At 31.8% G+C, this 15495-nt stretch overlaps 1 long non-coding RNA gene across 2 annotated transcripts; it reads right to left on the bottom strand.

Annotated features, from left to right (window-relative positions):
* Window positions 1–267: 267 nt before the first annotated feature.
* On the bottom strand, window positions 268–12717 carry LOC143072393 (uncharacterized). 2 transcript variants are annotated; one of them, XR_012977162.1, is made up of 10 exons: window positions 11826–12717; window positions 11078–11331; window positions 10639–10707; window positions 10082–10287; window positions 9639–9707; window positions 9082–9287; window positions 8644–8712; window positions 8229–8296; window positions 7530–7594; window positions 268–7290 (listed from the first exon to the last, which is right to left on the bottom strand). It is a non-coding gene; the product is annotated as an uncharacterized LOC143072393 (long non-coding RNA). The 2 variants fall into 2 exon arrangements; XR_012977161.1 differs by having other exon boundaries at window positions 11082–11331; window positions 11826–12715.
* Between the last annotated feature and the right edge of the window lie 2778 nt (window positions 12718–15495).

Below are 15495 nucleotides of genomic sequence, written 5' to 3'. Positions count from 1 at the left end.
ATTATTTTAAATTTGTCATTTCATGGCCTTTGAAGCTGACTATTCAGTATGGGTTTTGCTTATTGTTGAAGGCAGTACCGTGACCTATGGTTGTTTATTTTAGTGTCATTTGGTCTCTTGTGGAGAGTTGACCCTAAATGGCAATCATACCACATCTGATTTTTATCAATAACTCAGACAGCTTGAAGGACATAGGATCTTAAATTAGTCTTCTTTCCACAAAATACATTTAACCTTTAACTCCTTAAAGAAAAACACAACACAAACTTATGTTTGTTGACTAGCTCGAGTACAGCATATTGTGAGCTGCCATTTAATAAGACAAATTATCAATATAAACATATATTATACAATATGAGTTCAATAACTTGTACCAGTACTAGAGAAATAATCTCATGTCAACCTTTTGCATTTGAATAACTATACGTATACCCTATACACTCATATCTATTATAAGGTATCAATGAATACAATGATAAAGTGTTGCTGATAGCCCAGCAAGCATAGTGAACAACAGAATTTATTAAATAATTACATACATAAATATATATAAACATATGAAAAAAGCAATCACAACAACTACTCCTAATAACAAAAACCTTGAAATGTACTTGAAAAAATACTATAAGTTTCAACTTAGCTAGAACAAACAAGAGATATAATATGGTTGACATGAATGTAAACTGAATAACTAAACAAATGAATAACTCGATCATAAACGACCTCGCCGGCCAGGAACAACCAAACAAACCCAATAATGGGAAACTGGAAACCTGGGTCCAACCCAAGGGTCCGGAAACAGTCATATATGCTCCGACCCAATGCGACAAGTCGTCTCACGAGACATACTTGGACGTGTATTGTTTTGAAAAAAATATATAAATGCATGTATCAATGTATAATATGAATGGAACATGAATAATGCCCTGTCTGCAGCGGGCTAGAAAGTGATAATCTCCGGGAAAAAATTTCCTGCTATAATATTAGTCACATGTCTTATACCTACTGATGTGAACTCATAAAAATACTATGCTAGTACCGTATATACAATAATTTCTCCCTTTACTACAATATGTTCTGTGACCTCACTAGGTAAATGAGAAAAAGAAAACATAATTTTGTTTGTAAATATGAAAGTAAAAAAGAAATCTTGTCATAAGAACTACAGCTATAAAATATTTGGTACAAAAGTCGAAATACGATTATGTTTGTATATATAATAGCCATTCCACTTAGTAATACAAAATTATGCAAATCTTTGAACATCCCTTAAAATTCAATGTTCAAAGTTCAAACCAGAACATAAAATACATAAAGATGTCACTTTACAAACCAATCATTTTGGTGCTTGAATTCCTATGCCTACATGTACATATATTACAAATGCGCAATTCCTGTTATACTTTTATGCCTAGGGAATTATTATACATACAATATACATGAGTACAACTCTTAAGCATAAAAATATACACATAAAGAAAATACTTATAATGATAATTAATGAAATACTTGTAAACTGTGTTTAAAATGAGATAAAATCAATGTAGTGTAAAAATGTTGGAAACCTTTTTTGAAACTATTTGCTTGGAAGAACTGTCTCAAGAGGTATAATTTGGACAGTATAAAAAAGGAGAACTATTCAAAACAAAATACACGATCATGTGCAAATATATCAGTTAGAGTATTATAAAAAGAAACTTAACACTGTGTAGAAAGGGAATGTTTTCAAAATATTTCCAACAATAGGTCTATGAAACACAAGCAAAATTTAGTTATAATTAATTATGCTACAAAATACCCAAATAACTAATCTGCTTCCACTATATTAAAAATAAATGGGGTCAATACCTCCAGAAGGACACAGATGATGCCCCCGCTAGCATATAACGTTATAAAGGGACATAACTCAAGAACTGTAAAAGTGAAGCTGCCAAAATTTGAACTTAAACTGCGTTTAGTGGTAATAAGCATTATATATACACATTTCATTAAATTTAGTTGAGACAAACTTAAACTAAGAGAACAGAAACAAACATTCAGGATTTTTTCCATATGGAAAGGGGCATAACCCTAGAATGGTAACCAAAGTGCTTGGAAGCACAGTGAATGGTAAAGATTGCTTTAATTTACCTATCTTTCTGGGGGGAGATTTTGCATTTACAAAAATTGTAGACAGACGAACAAAGTGAAAACTGTAGGGCTCCCACATTCTCACCAGGGAGTCCTTATGATGGCTGTTGTGAGATATTGAAATTGTGAGGATTTGTTTCTATCAAGGTAAAAGAGTATTTTATATCCAAAAAATAACTGAACAAGCAAAACTTTTTGAATTGTTTGTAAATACACCACTTGGCAGAGAAAACTAGTGCATCTTTTTGGTTGGGGTTCAATAGTGTAAAGAAAAGAAGTTCAAGCCTCAAAAGCCAACTTTCTGGAAATCCATTTTTTTATACATGACCCGAAATAAAAATCCTGTTTTTGTCAAGTAAACAAATACCAATCCTAGTATGCAGCTATATACATTGGAAAACTTTGAATTCATTCTTAAAATTATAAATCCTTTCACTGCTGGTACATTTTTTTTCTTTTTCTTTTTCAAGATTTTCTAATCTTAAGCTTACTAGGGAACGTACATAAAAATAATGAATTTATCATGTCAAATCTGCAATTTGAATTTAAACTAAAAAAAAGTGTTTTTAAAGTATATATGAGGTTTATAATTCAAAACTGTTAAAAGAAATATTAAGGGTTTCTATTTTCACTTAAACTACTACATAACAAAATAATTTCTAGTCAAATCTATTTGGTGCCATGAGTAATTATTCTATTCCAAGGATATCATGATTTTTCAAGACCACAAATATTATTTAACAAACTTATATGATTGCAAAGTCTGTTCTTATAAAATCATTAACTTAAGAACCGATGATTCTACCCCATAGACAATTTAATCTAAAAAAAATAATTTATTGTATTTTACATTTAAATAAAATTTATTGAAAATAAAAAACACAAAAGTTTGCTCACAAGCTATTTATTCACGTAGTCAATTCAAATATGTAATAATACATGTACCTTCATTTGCTACTTGTATAGATGAGTGGTCAAATTTCAGACATTTCATACTAGACATTTCGGTTTCTTAGATATTTCCAAATAATGGAAAGACGTACTTTCTTTTTTGTCATAAAAGACAAATACAAGGGGAGTTTAGAAATTAAAAAGTTAAATTTGTGTAACAATATTCTTTTGAAATAATTCATTTTTATTATATTTTCACAACTTCAGTAAAAAAAACATCATTTTTGAATGCATATTTATCTAATTTAAAATATATCACTGGTGATTTCTTCAAATTGGCACAAATGATCTTTATGCATGATTTTAGTAAAAAAAAAAAAAAACATCATTATTGGCTGTATATTTATCTTATTTAGAAAAATTCCATTGGTGATTTCTTCAAATTAGCACAAATAATCTTTAAACATATTCAAGCCTCATGTAATTTTTAAAAAGAGGGGTCCATGAATTCATTTTCATGTTAAATCAGTAAAAAAATGGGTCTTTTCCTGATATGCAACTATTTGACATGGCTAAAAGTAACATTTGACATTAGCGACATCATTACCTCCCCTGTTACTGTATCATATGCCGTTGATAGCAAACTTATATCAGCCTCCCTATAGATCTTGAGGAACCTTAGCTGTCAAAAAGTTTAAGTAAGTAATAAGTTATCGTTTAAAGGTGCATAAACCAAAATTAATAAAATAGTTTACCCTTATAACAATACTTGAGCGTGTGTTGTAGTAATTTATTAGAATGATCTTCTAAATGGTGGAGTGATAATTTGCATGTCAAAATGTCAACAAGGGGAGTAATTATAAATAGAAAATGAGAGCTGGTATGAAAGTAAACTTTAAAAAGAATGTTAAATAAAATTTGTTGAATAATTTTTAATCAAATTTTGCAGAGGTACATGCTTCCAATTGGCTTCCCTCAGAGTTACATACTTCTAATTGGGACCTCTCTGCCAGGGGTACTGCTTCTAACTAGCTTTTGCAGACAGAGGTATATATGTACTGCTTCCAATCAGCTTCGCAACAAGACAGAGGGTGTGCTCCCAATTAGCTTCACTAAGAGGTACGTGCTTCCAATTGGCTTCGCTCAGACAACCATACTACTTCCTGTGATGTAATGGTATGGATTTGCAAGTCTATACTACTTCTATTGTTGAAACGGTACATAATTGCAGTTAATTGTCGTCCAAATTTGCAAAAACATATTTTATTTAACATTCTTAATCCAGTTTACCGTCATACCTTCTTTCACTCTCTATTTGTAATTTCTTCTTATGGTGACAAATTGCGAAGAACACAATATCACTTGGGAATTTTGTACTCTTCTGTAGTTTTAATCATGATGACAGTGCGGTACGAACCAAAAGTTGTCTTTCTTATTAAATTAGACAACCTTTGCATTAGTTGCATTCCTCTTATATTCAATTTTTTGGATCAAAGAAACAATTGTTCGTCATTTTATAAGGACTTTCTTTACAGTTATCCCATTTGCAGAGGACATGGGGCATTTTTTTTTTAAGGGAAAGCAGTTTGCTTCTCAGTTTCAAAATAATGAACTTTCAAAACACTAGTTTATATTGATAGGCGATTTATAAAGGAATCAAAAGAGCAAAAATAATTTAAAGGTCAATGTGCTTGTTTCCGAGATAAATCATTGAAATTTTTGCGGGAAAAATATTCTCTCTTGACTTATAGCTTTATCATTGCCAAGTTTAAGTTCATGAGACTTACAGATGGCTCATCATTACCGGTATACATGTAAAAGATTTATAAAAAGAAAAATTAGGGGTCAATGGGCAATTTTTTTTAAGACATTCAAATGAATAAAACTAGAGAATTCTGAAAATCTGACAAATATCCCAAAGCAAGCGAACTTCCTTAATTTCATATAAAAAATAATGTAATTTGAAAGATGGATGCCAGGAGATTGGGAGAATGCAAGATTTTGCTCTATTTACCCCCTGACGTTAAGGCGGCAAGTTATTATGTCCGCATGTCAAATAGCTGCCTACTTTCAGATTTCAGCTTACTTATAATACTTTGAATTGTATTGAAAGCCCTCCTTTACAAAGAAATATTTCCAGTAAAATTTCTACACTGGCAAAAGTTCTTTTTGATAAGGGTTGATAATCACAAATTCTGATAACCAAGTTGACTTTATCCCATTCCTTCACCGTATATTAATAGGGGGCTTGTTATTTTATGCATTAAATAAAATTTAGAGGGGTGCTTCTAAAAAATTGTAAGTTGAGGTCAATTTCGGCCGTAACACATATTTACATATGAAAGTGCATATAGAAGCTATAGGAAAGAGAAATTTGTTTCTTTTTGGTTATTTCCATGCTTAATTGACATGATTAAAAAAGTTTATGTGAGACTCTTGCATTGAACTTTTTTTGCAGACAGTGCAACTTTGATGCAAATTTATTTTCATTTTTCCGTGGAAATTCTGAAAACTTGCATGTAATTTTATTCCCAACTTGCATATATTTGAACCACTAACTGTCCTACAGAAGAAGAAAAAGTTTCATATGAAAGGAAACGGGTACACTTATCTTTGAAATATGATTTTTTTTTACAGACTAAGTGAACTCTTTAAGATTGAATTCAACTAATTCAACTTTTATGTACATAGCTGCTTATCACGAAATTTGAAGAATCTACATTTACTGATCAGGGAATTTGCTGAATCTACATTTGCTGAACTCATCTCTTAGGCCCAAGAACAATTATTTAAAAGTGCATTTCTTTTAGACAATAAACACAAATACAAAAAAAATATTCTTGTTTTGACAGTTTTTTAAGGTGTAGTGCACTACTTATGAGACAAACTATATCAAAATTATAGAAAAGTCTATCGGCTCTAACTCAAAATATGGACAACTATAAGTTAAGGTGGTCTGTAATTCAATACTAAATTTTACATTTCATTAAGTACACTCAGTACACAAATTATTGTTTTACAGAAACTATTATTTGACATTCCCTGAAAGTAGGATGTTTCATCAATATTCTGGTTTTTTTTTTTGGACTTGGCACAACTCAATGCATGAAAAGTTTTATGGATGCTTTGTAAAACATTCATTTACTCTGGTACTGCTCAAATTACAATAGTATTACCGTTTAATCATCAATCAAAAAACATGTATATGATACAAGTAGAAAATAATGAACACATGTACACTACACAACTTGTAAAAACAGCAATAAAAAACTTTTGAAAGGATTACGCAGAACCCCAAAGATTTGTCTGTGTTACTGCTGTGTAAAGTAGGCGGTAAAAACCAAAATAAAATATGGAAGGATGAAATGAAAATGAAACAATTTTTCTTAATCATAAAGATAATTATGTTAACATTCAAAGGAGGTTTTTAAGCTGTTATTGGTGTCTTAAAGAGGATAACCAAAGGCTAAATGTAAATCATAAATGCAAAACAAAACTAATTTCATCTATCAGAAAAATACTGAAAATTTTTAAATATTACTTTTGGTATTTTCTCTTATGTTAAGGCTTTATAGAATTCTATGAAGCCATGACACTATTGATGTCTAAAATTTGTAAATTAAGACTGTCAGGAAAAACTATAGTCAATTTATAAGTGAGATACAAAAAATTGAATTCCAAGTTTTGCTTTTGATACTATCTTTGAATAAAAATATGCTTCTGCTTTTAATTTTTCACAAAATTCCAAGAAGGTTTGACATGGTTATTGATGTTTGAGAAACTTGAACCATGGACTTCAAAAGTCCATAGCATTTAATGGATTGGAGAAAAAAAGAAAGTTAGGTGAAAATTCAAAACATAATACATTAACCTTAACTAAAAACTTCCACTCTTGTTGAAAATGGAGAATCTTTACATTAATTATTTTAGAATTTATCAACTACATTCTTGCTCTTGTTTATGCAAGATTTATATGAATCGTTCACATTGGAAACTGTTTGGTAGAGTTAGAAAGACCACAAAGGGAAATATGGTAACTCTTGGTCTTCTTCAGACTGGCAGTAAAATCCATGCAAAAGTAAGGCATCTGTTTGGTTACTAAGTGCAGGATATACAAATCAGCAGTCATGTCCCGTCAGAATGGGGATTTTAAATCTGATGTCTGATGAGCATGCCCAGCTGTCAACATTTTAACAACCTTCACAACATCTCTAAGGAGTATGGAGAATTAATCACACAATTATATCCTTCAGCCACAGTAATTATTAACTGAAAAAGAAATACACTTTTCAATTTTCTGTGATATTTTAAGAAACTGAAATAGGCAACAAATAGCAAGCTGGGAATAACAATTAAAGCATTGAAACTTTCAAAATAATAATTTTTCGCTTCCTAAAACTTGAAATGTCATTCCAGAGAACATTAAATTGTAAAAAGATTGTAAAAATTGTGGGAACTTGCATGATTTAAAAATAGAAAATTTTTAAATCTATAAAATAGTTTTTTACCTTTAAAAGTCAACTCTAATAGCCATTTCCAACATCAATCTGCAAGGACAAGCTGTAATGCTAACCTGAAAAATAAAATGCTTAGTCATTCAAAATAGTAAAAAAGGAATCAATGTTGGTATACTTATGTACATTATATAGAAATAGGTGATATATAACATATCAAGGTGAAAGAAGATGCAGAGAACACATCAATGTGACAATAATTGCTTCCATCCACTTCATTTGAACTTTGGTGGATAGTTGTCTCATTAGCAGTTAAACCACATCTCCTTGTTTTTTATAACTATACATGACGGGAAAACAATCCGTACAGGAGGCAGGAGCTTTCTGTAAAAGAGTCTTGATCAGAGGAGTTGTGATCAGAAGTTAATTTTTGGTCATAATATTTAAAATTGTGATAGACTTCCTATAACTTTTAAAAAAATTGTCAAATCAAAATGGTGGTACATTATGGTCAACTACACATGATGGAAAACAATTTGACCAAGTATGATGGCTTTCTGTCTGATCCCAGACCCTTGACTTTCCTCTGTCATGCTAATAAAAAATCAGTCAATCCCACTTAACCCTTAGACTTCTATGAAACCCACGTCTTAAGCTTTTGTCTCAAATGTCACAGACTTAAACAAAATTTAAGGGCATTCAAATAATCTGTAATTAACAAGTTTATAAATCTATGCAATGGTTCTTTCTTACCTCAAAAGTCTGCTCCAATGATTATTCTAAAACTCTATCCATACTGAAAAGCAGTAATTATTGCTAGCCTGAAAAGTAAAATGTTTATAGTCAATAAAAAATTCTTACAAAATAAATAGAATCAGTGTTGGAATATGGTTTGCATATAATTGTAGATTTCCTCATTTTCTTGGGCACCAATTCGTTGAGGAACAATTGTAATTTTGTTGGTACTTTATTTCGTGGTTTAGCCAAAGTCTGCATACATTATTCTTTACAAAGACATCAGTGTGATCAATTCAAATTTAAGAACCCTTTAGTCAACAACAAAAAACCATTTGACCTCTTACAACTTTAATACTAGTGCATGTTTTTTTCCCTGTAAACTTATTTTATGATGATAAAATTTGTTTAAATAGAGGAATTATATACGTACTTGTATTTAAGATATCTTATACCACAAGTCTTACTCCCCTTCATGAAAACATTGGCACTGTTTTATAACCTAAAAAGGAATTAAAATTGACACAAATTATATATTTTACAAATTTGTTAAATTGCCAGCCTAAATTTTTATTAATCTATTCTGTATTCTGATTGAGTAATAGTGAGTTATCTCCCATTGAAAGAAACATTCTTGCTGTTTATTGTACTAGTCTCCCTTGAAGTAAAAATTCTAACAGGATTTACTTTTCATGGCATTAAATTTTATTCGTGTACCGGAAAAACATTTATCAAACTGATAAATATCTTTTTTGGTGTGTTGTAAATGTGCAAAATAACAAAAATGTGTGTTGCCTTATAGATATTCCTTATAGACTTTATCACATTTTCCCTGATAATGTACAGAATTAATTGGCTTAATTATACTTGCATTATTTCTTTCATGACAAAGCCTCAGACTTGTTTGAAGATCAATGTAATTATTAATCTTCATTCCAGCTGCTATCCTTGCTGCTTGATTGCTTACATGGCAAAGCCTCGGACTTGGTTGAAGATTTAAGTAAACATCTTCCATGGAGTTGCTACTCATCTGCCATCTGGACTGAAACTTGGACTGGCCAGTTTCTTGAACAAAAACTAAAATTATCAATTAAATTATATTTATAAGACTTCTGTTGGTTAATATAAATGAAATAGACATATATTCCTTCAAGCTTCATATCCTGACCTACATCAACGGGGCCATTTTCAGCGTCTTATTTGGTGAACAATTGTAATTTTGTTGGTACTTCATTTTGTGGTTTAGCCAAAGCCTGCATACAAGTCTTTACAATAACATCAGCGTGATCAATTAAAAAATTTAGAACCTTTAGTCAACAACAAAAAACCATATGACCTCTTTCAACTTTAAGCCTAGTGCACGTTTTTATCCTGTAAACTTGTTTTATGACGATAAAATTTGTTTAAATAGATGAATTATATACATACTTGTATTTAAGATATCTTATACCACAAGTCTTACTCCCCTTCATGAAAACATTGGCACTGTTTTATAACCTAAAAAGGAATTAAAATTGACACAAATTATATATTTAACAAATTTGTTAAATTGCCAGCCTAAATTTTTATTAATCTATTCTGTATTCTGATTGTGTAATAGTGAGGTGAGTTATCTCCCCATGAAAGAAACATTCTTGCTGTTTATTGTACTAGTCTTCCTTGAAGTAAAAATTCTATTAGGATTTACTTTTCATGGTATAAAATTTTATTCCTGTACCAGAACAACATTTATCAAACTGATAAATATCTATTTTTGTGTGTTGTAAATGTGCAAAATAACAAAAATGTGTGTTGCCTTACAGATATTCCTTATAGACTTTATCACATTTTTCCTGATAATGTACAGAATTAATTGGCTTAAATATACTTGCATTATTTCTTTCATGACAAAGCCTCAGACTTGTTTGAAGATCAATGTAATTATCAATCTTCATTCCAGCTGCTATCCTTGCTATTTGATTGCTTACATGGCAAAGCCTCGGACTTGGTTGAAGATTTAAGTAAACATCTTCCATGGAGTTGCTACTCATCTGCCATCTGGACTGAAACTTGGACTGGCCGGCTTCTTGAACAAAAACTAAAATTATCAATTAAATTATATTTATAAGACTTCTGTTGGTTAATATAAATGAAATAGACATATATTCCTTCAAGCTTCATATCCTGACCTACATCAACGGGGCCATTTTCAGCGTCTTATTTGGTGAACAATTGTAATTTTGTTGGTACTTCATTTTGTGGTTTAGCCAAAGCCTGCATACAAGTCTTTACAATAACATCAGTGTGATCAATTTAAAATTTTAGAACCTTTAGTCAACAACAAAAAACCATATGACCTCTTTCAACTTTAAGCCTAGTGCACGTTTTTATCCTGTAAACTTGTTTTATGACGATAAAATTTGTTTAAATAGATGAATTATATACATACTTGTATTTAAGATATCTTATACCACAAGTCTTACTCCCCTTCATGAAAACATTGGCACTGTTTTATAACCTAAAAAGGAATTAAAATTGACACAAATTATATATTTAACAAATTTGTTAAATTGCCAGCCTAAATTTTTATTAATCTATTCTGTATTCTGATTGTGTAATAGTGAGGTGAGTTATCTCCCCATGAAAGAAACATTCTTGCTGTTTATTGTACTAGTCTTCCTTGAAGTAAAAATTCTATTAGGATTTACTTTTCATGGTATAAAATTTTATTCCTGTACCAGAACAACATTTATCAAACTGATAAATATCTATTTTTGTGTGTTGTAAATGTGCAAAATAACAAAAATGTGTGTTGCCTTACAGATATTCCTTATAGACTTTATCACATTTTTCCTGATAATGTACAGAATTAATTGGCTTAAATATACTTGCATTATTTCTTTCATGACAAAGCCTCAGACTTGTTTGAAGATCAATGTAATAATTAATCTTCATTCCAGCTGCTATCCTTGCTGCTTGATTGCTTACATGGCAAAGCCTCGGACTTGGTTAAGATCTAAACAAACATCTTCCATGGAGTTGCTACTCATCTGCCATCTCGACTGAAACATGGACCTTCCTTTAAGCTTCTTATCCAAATCTGTGTCAATGGCGCAATTTTCTGTGTCTTTGCTCTTTTTTCCTGTAATTCATTAACCATTTTCATTTTATCTTTTAATCAGTTTTATGAAGACGGTTTATTATGATCACATCATTAATTCTGAAATTAATGTATGCAGATAATTATCAGAATGTGGTGGCTAACCAAAACAATCTGATGAATACATTTTGAACAAACAATCTAAACAAAGTCATATTTTCCCAATTAAAATGTAAATAAATATGTATATAAATATCCAAATTGTCAATAATTAAGTCTATTTGTTGTAATAATTAAATTAGAAGTTAATGTGATGCCTGTTTTATTTCAAATCCTAAATTGGGGGGATCAGTCTATTTACAAATACAATAATAATCTTTTAGAATTATATTTCATTAGAGAATAAATTTTAACAAGAAATTAACGACAATTTTGTAATAAAATTTCAAGTGGACTTTCAAAGGAAAAACTGATTTTTATTACCTAAATTTTTTTTTAAAATAGTTTAAATACAATTGTTATGACCAAATACTTACATCATCATTATCTGGCAACTAAAATGAAACCATCTTCCTTCAGGTGTAGGACTGAACTTTCATCTGTGCTCATTCATCTGTAATACAAACTTAAATCATCTCAATATTTATGAGACAACAGTTAGTAAATTGAAAAAAAATATATACTTAACCTTGTGGACAACAAGTCAACCGGGAAAAAACACCATACACCTATAGAAAAAAGAAAGAAAAAAACACCATCCTGGACGCCACCTAGAGGAAATTTGGAGAAAAAAGCATACAAACACACAATCTTATCTTAAACATACCTGCTGTCTAATCCTTTGCCGCTACCTAGAGGAAATTTGGAAAAAAAGGCATACAAACACAAAATATTATCTTAACATACCTGCTGTCTGATCCTTTGACGCCACCTAGAGGAAATTTGGACAAAAATGCATACAAACACATAATCTTATCTAAACATACCTGTCCCTCCAATCTTTTGACACCACCTAGAGGAAATTTGGACGAAAATGCATACAAACACACAATCTTATCTTAACATACCTGTCCGTCTGACCTTTTGACACCACCTAAAGGAAATTTGGACAAAAGTGCATACAAACACACAATCTTATCTTAACATACCTTTCCGTTTGATCCTTTGACGGCACCTAGAGGAAACTTGGACAAAAAGACATACAAACATACACACAATCTTATCTTAAGATACCTGCTGTCTGATCCTTTGATGCCACCTAAAGGAAATTTGGAGAAAAAGGCATACAAACACACAATCTTATCTTAACATACCTACTGTCTGATCCTTTGATGCCACCTAGAGGAAATTTGGACAAAAATGCATACAAACACACAATCTTATCTTAACATACCTTTCCGTTGGATCCTTTGACGGCACCTAGAGGAAACTTGGACAAAAATGCATACAAAAACACAATCTTATCTTAACATACTTTTCCCTTGGATCCTTTGACGGCACCTAGAGGAAACATGGACAAAAATACATACAAAAACACTATCTTATCTTAACATACCTTTCCGTTGGATCCTTTGACAGCACCTAGAGGAAACTTGGACAAAAATACATACAAAAACACAATCTTATCTTAACATACCTTTCCCTTGGATCCTTTGACAGCACCTAGAGGAAACTTGGACAAAAATACATACAAAAACACAATCTTATCTTAACATACCTTTCCCTTGGATCCTTTGATGCCACCTAGAGGAAATTTGGAGAAAAAGGCATATAAAAACACAATCTTATCTTAACATACCTTTCCCTTGGATCCTTAAAATGACAGCGCCTAGAGGAAATTTGGAGAAAAAGGCATACAAAAACACAATCTTATCTTAACATACCTTTCCCTTGGATCCTTTGACGGCGCCTAGAGGAAACTTGGACAAAAATACATATAAAACACAATCTTATCTTAACATACCTTTCCGTTGGATCCTTTGACAGCACCTAGAGGAAACTTGGACAAAAATACATACAAAAACACAATCTTATCTTAACATACCTTTCCCTTGGATCCTTTGACGCCACCTAGAGGAAATTTGGAGAAAAAGGCATACAAAAACACAATCTTATCTTAACATACCTTTCCCTTGGATCCTTTGACGGCACCTAGAGGAAACTTGGACAAAAATACATACAAAAACACAATCTTATCTTAACATACCTTTCCCTTGGATCCTTTGACGGCACCTAGAGGAAACTTGGACAAAAATACATACAAACACACAATCTTATCTTAACATACCTTTCCCTTGGATCCTTTGACGTCACCTAGAGGAAACTTGGACAAAAATACATACAAAAACACAATCTTATCTTAACATACCTTTCCGTTGGATCCTTTGACGGCACCTAGAGGAAACTTGGACAAAAATACATACAAAAACACAATCTTATCTTAACATACCTTTCCCTTGGATCCTTTGACGGCACCTAGAGGAAACTTGGACAAAAAGGCATACAAAAACACAATCTTATCTTAACATACCTTTCCCTTGGATCCTTTGACGGCGCCTAGAGGAAACTTGGACAAAAATACATACAAAAACACAATCTTATCTTAACATACCTTTCCGTTGGATCCTTTGACGGCACCTAGAGGAAACTTGGACAAAAATACATACAAAAACACAATCTTATCTTAACATACCTTTCCGTTGGATCCTTTGACGCCACCTAGAGGAAATTTGGACAAAAAGGCATACAAAAACACAATCTTATCTTAACATACCTTTCCCTTGGATCCTTTGACGCCACTTAGAGGAAATTTGGACAAAAATACATACAAAAACACAATCTTATCTTAACATACCTTTCCGTTGGATCCTTTGACGGCACCTAGAGGAAACTTGGACAAAAATACATACAAAAACACAATCTTATCTTAACATACCTTTCCCTTGGATCCTTTGACGCCACCTAGAGGAAATTTGGAGAAAAAGGCATATAAAAACACAATCTTATCTTAACATACCTTTCCCTTGGATCCTTAAAATGACGGCGCCTAGAGGAAATTTGGAGAAAAAGGCATACAAAAACACAATCTTATCTTAACATACCTTTCCCTTGGATCCTTTGACGGCGCCTAGAGGAAACTTGGACAAAAATACATACAAAAACACAATCTTATCTTAACATACCTTTCCGTTGGATCCTTTGACAGCACCTAGAGGAAACTTTGAAAAAAATACATACAAAAACACAATCTTATCTTAACATACCTTTCCGTTGGATCCTTTGACGCCACCTAGAGGAAATTTGGAGAAAAAGGCATACAAAAACACAATCTTATCTTAACATACCTTTCCCTTGGATCCTTTGACGCCACCTAGAGGAAATTTGGACAAAAATACATACAAAAACACAATCTTATCTTAACATACCTTTCCGTTGGATCCTTTGACGGCACCTAGAGGAAACTTGGACAAAAATACATACAAAAACACAATCTTATCTTAACATACCTTTCCGTTGGATCCTTTGACGGCACCTAGAGGAAACTTGGACAAAAATACATACAAAAACACAATCTTATCTTAACATACCTTTCCCTTGGATCCTTTGATGCCACCTAGAGGAAATTTGGAGAAAAAGGCATATAAAAACACAATCTTATCTTAACATACCTTTCCTTTGGATCCTTAAAATGACGGCGCCTAGAGGAAATTTGGAGAAAAAGGCATACAAAAACACAATCTTATCTTAACATACCTTTCCCTTGGATCCTTTGACGGCGCCTAGAGGAAACTTGGACAAAAATACATACAAAAACACAATCTTATCTTAACATACCTTTCCGTTGGATCCTTTGACAGCACCTAGAGGAAACTTGGACAAAAATACATCCAAAAACACAATCTTATCTTAACATACCTTTCCCTTGGATCCTTTGACGCCACCTAGAAAAAATTTGGAGAAAAAGGCATACAAAAACACAATCTTATCTTAACATACCTTTCCCTTGGATCCTTTGACGCCACCTAGAGGAAATTTGGAGAAAAAGGCATATAAAAACACAATCTTATCTTAACATACCTTTCCCTTGGATCCTTAAAATGACGGCGCCTAGAGGAAATTTGGAGAAAAAGGCATACAAAAACACAATCTTATCTTAACATACCTTTCCCTTGGATCCTTTGACGGCGCCTAGAGGAAACTTGGACA

Source organism: Mytilus galloprovincialis, chromosome 4, assembly GCF_965363235.1.
Source record: "Mytilus galloprovincialis chromosome 4, xbMytGall1.hap1.1, whole genome shotgun sequence".
NCBI classification, from domain to species: Eukaryota; Metazoa; Mollusca; class Bivalvia; order Mytilida; family Mytilidae; genus Mytilus; species Mytilus galloprovincialis.
The sequence above is the reverse complement of the archived record's forward strand: the minus strand, read 5'-3'. Positions and strand labels throughout refer to the sequence as shown.